The following is a 4,220-nucleotide window of genomic DNA, read 5'->3' on the forward strand; positions in this document are numbered from 1 at the left end:
CGCCCCCCCCCCCCCCGCCCCAGGGCTCCGTTCTGTTTTTTGCCTGGAGGCCGCAGCGTCCCACTCTGCACCGAAGAAAATAGCAATAAAAGGACGACCTTGTAAACATAGCTCCCTATAGCAAAGCCCCATGCAACCTCTCCCAGAGCCCCCCCCAAGCCCTTGCCTTCATGAGCCCCACTCCCCCTCTCCTCATCTCTAGCACAGCATCCAGGCAACCCATGGCAGGGATTTCCTTTTGAATGATACTGTACAGTAGATAGTGTAACATTCATAATTTATTTTTGTCTTAGTTTTGAAGGAAAATTCAGGATCTCTGTACGTTCTCTGATCAACTGACATTTTGAGTGTGTGTGAGGGAGAGACTGGATGAAGATGCAGGTGATGATGATGAGAAGGATTATGTTCTGATCTATTTGAGGCTGACAGCTGTGGGACGTTACATCACCGAGATAGTCGGTCTCTACACGTCTTTTGATGTGGCCGCAGTCAGCATCTTACTGCTTCAGACCCCAAACCCCCCACCCAGCCATGCCCTCTCTCATACGACTGTCCAGCTTACCTGCTTCATCGTGACTTTACAGTTCAGAGCCCCAGTGCCCTGCCTCCTTTCCACTTCCATCCTGCACCCAACCAGGGCACAGGGGGCTCATGATCAAAAGCGTGAACACCAGCATGAAACAACCTGCCTCGCAAACGGGACTTACTCCTCCTCCTCCTCCTCCTCTTCCCTAAAACCAACATTTGTGCAGACCCCACCACCCGCTGAACAGTCCAAGCATGTCCATGCAGCTCGCTATACGCAGAGCGCTGCCAGAAGACTGCATGACGTGGACGAGCTAGCAGACCACCGGGGGGGGGATGAAGACTCACGTGACAGCAGATACAAAAAATAAAAGAAGAGACTCTCCCTCTCTGCCCCTGCTCATCCCTCTCTCCAAGACACGCCATCGTCATCATCACCAATCCGATGTGATGACCAGCGATATCGAGGGCGTCATCAGCGTGCGTGTGTGAGTGGGTTCACGCGGCCCTCTAGTGGCCATTCAGTCATCACAGTTTCAAGTCTCATCTCAGGATCGTCGGAGGATTTGAGAAACCAGACTGGACCAATAATTGTACGTAGGAATGTTCTCCGAGCGGCTCGTATAATGGACCATGCAGGAATATTCAAATTAAAGGTCTTACAGATAGCCTTCATGTTCAACTCTATACTGCTGGACATTAATGTTAAAATAGAAATGTAGTGTTTTAGTCTCTATGCAGATGCGGTATCCCCATTTGTTGAAAATCACGAGGTGTAGGGTCTCCCATGTACCATTTTCTAGCAGGAATGTTCACAGCATTGTATGTGTAGTGTCTGAAAGAGGCAAAACAATAATAATGTGCTGTGCAGACTTAAACAGCAATAACACAAGTTGGTGCTCAGGCGAGAAAAAAGACGTTGCTTGCTCAGGATTTGGGGGCGTGGCCGTCTAGCTGGCTAGACACAACACAGTGGCTGTTGGCTAGAGGAGAGCAGCGCGTGTCAAACTGTTTATCATAGATGGTATATTTTTAGATTGTCTCATTTTTTGTGAACTCACCTCTCCAGCGCTCAATGCTCAGGGTTCAATGTTGGTAGTAGAGAGCAGGAGCGATTCCATCAACAGCCACTAGATGGTGACACTGGCAATGACCTAGTTTGCCTTGTGTTGTGGCTTTTCGTTCCTTTTTTCTACCCAAGGTAATTTCCCCATCTGAATCCCAGTAATATTATGGTTTTCGTAAGGTTGCTATTGAAAGGGGATACTGCATCTGTGAGAGCTTTTTTTTTTAGCCCCGTCTGAGTGTTTGTCATTCACCCTAATGATTTTGCTCGTAGAAAAATAGCCAGCCAGGGTTGAATTTTAGCGAAAACGATGTCAAGAATGCTCAAGTGAATGCAGACAGCTGAGATTCTACATAAGGAATATAAGCCAGAGACAAGGCCAGAGAGCAATGAAAGCTCTTGGTTTTCAACGACCTCATCTCAGTATTATTGTATATAAACACCTAAATGTAAATGTAATGTGACCTGTTTTCTGTCCTCTCTCTCTTCAACGTATATATCGCACAGCTCGGACCGAGCCTGTCGGCGAAGACCAGCAGACTGGTTGAAAATGAGCAGGAAGTTCTTTAATCTGTATCACATCAGTATTGAGCACTGCGAGGGGGGGGTGTCATACAAACTGAGTAGCACAAGGTGAATCTAAACTTGTTCTGATGGATAAATGAGCTTTTTGTGTGTGAGAGCTTGGTAAAGGCTCACCCCGGGTACGGAGAACAGCTGCTGCCGTTCCTCAAGCCTCCTTTCACCTTCTTCATCCTGTTTACGTTTGTGTGAAATAACCTAGTGTGATGTAATGACTGGGGAAATCTGATCAAAATGTTATTAACGTTGTCTGTCTGGCATATATCCTGTGAAGTATGACTGTTGTAAAGATAATTTAATTTTGATTCTTTTTTTTTTGTAGCTGGCCTACGCGATTATTGAATTAATTTATTAAGAATGACTGGTAAGGCGCATTGTTCTTTTTCATTTTCAGGCAGCTTTAGAAATGTTGTGACCTATGATTTCTCCTGAAAAGTATTATTTAAAGGAAGCACAATGAATCGGTGTGGGTAGAGGACAGTATTTGTATGCGAGAACAAAAGCATTGTCATATCATCGACTCTGCAGGGGACCATTCATCATTTGCATCATCGCTGTGGACAAAGTATTGATTATACAGACTTTACATCAGTAATTAGTAACACCAAGTGTTCCTAAATCTTTTTTTAATATATCGATATAGCTTCTACGAAATCACCTCTGTTTCCAACAAGTGACTGTCACAGCAGCAGAAGTGAGACTTCAAACCTGAAGGCTCGAGTTCTGCCGATCCCTGAACTTCTGCAGTGATTCCCTTCCTCTCATTATTAGTCAAAAGTACCAGTTACTTACATCTGAATATCAGTGCATCTGTCTCTAACTGTGGACATCATGTCGCCTCATCCCATGCACCAAGCATCTGTTTCTTTGTGGTTATCATTTCCGACTCCCTCATCCTGTTGAATGGCATTACGATCAACCAATCCTGTCCGTTTCCTGTATTATCCAGTGTACAGTGCAGCGGGTATCTGGGAGAATAAAATCAGAGCAAACAACTGCATGGAATAAATGCTGATGTACTGTACCCAAAACACTGTGGTCACTCTCTTCTGTAAACTGCAACGTTATTGTTGGTTTTTATCAACATTGAAAATGTATTTTTCATTGATAGAGGAATCAGGTTATTCTTTTTGTGTCCAGTTACATTTTCAGTCAATTTGATTGATGTTTCAGCTACAGTCACATTTTGAGATATTCTACCCAAACAATATCAGACTAATAATTACTAGTTGCTATCATATGATAAAATATATCCTATATGATACTGTACATCATAGTAATTTAATATTACTAATATTAGAATAGGATAGTAAATATCAAGATAGGATAGTAAATTTCAAGAATAGAAACAGATACTCCAGGTCACCATAGCCCTGATATGAAATAAATTAAAACATTTTCCTCACCAATTTTACTAGTTTTTGTATTTTTATTTTACTGCTGTGTATACTTTGGTACAGTAATATCCACCACACCCACATATTCAGCTAATAACCAGCTCTCATGCAAGTTCAGGGAATACTATGTCAGTATTTAAATAGAAATATTAAACATATAACTAATAAAAGCATTTTATGTACAGTGGTACAACTATGGATAAAATAGATAAACACATCTACAAATACATAAAAAAAAGTAGCAATACTAAAATGTTGAGAAAATGTATTACACTTTAACATCGTACATTCATACTTCTGTACTTAAGTATTAAAGCGACAAATTATATGTTAAACACAAAGTTTATTTGAATATTTAAAATACAAGAGTTATTAAATTTTGGAATTAGAACATTTTAAAGGAAATTTTACATAAGAGTTATGTTTTACATACATGAAAAAAAACTTGAATGATTTGTATCTTATTCAATTTAAGCCCATTTTAACAAACATTTAAAATCAGTGGGCGGGGTTAAATCCTACCTGTTGCCTGGAGTTCGTGCGGGACGTGCTCCGGATGTATCCCCCTCAGCGTTGAGCGAGTGGGCGGGGCTTATAGCTTCTCGAGGAGGGGAGCCTGTCACCGGACGGAGCGGGGTTATAAAACAAGC

The sequence above is a fragment of the Limanda limanda genome, chromosome 16, assembly GCF_963576545.1.
Source record: "Limanda limanda chromosome 16, fLimLim1.1, whole genome shotgun sequence".
Classification (NCBI taxonomy): Eukaryota; Metazoa; Chordata; class Actinopteri; order Pleuronectiformes; family Pleuronectidae; genus Limanda; species Limanda limanda.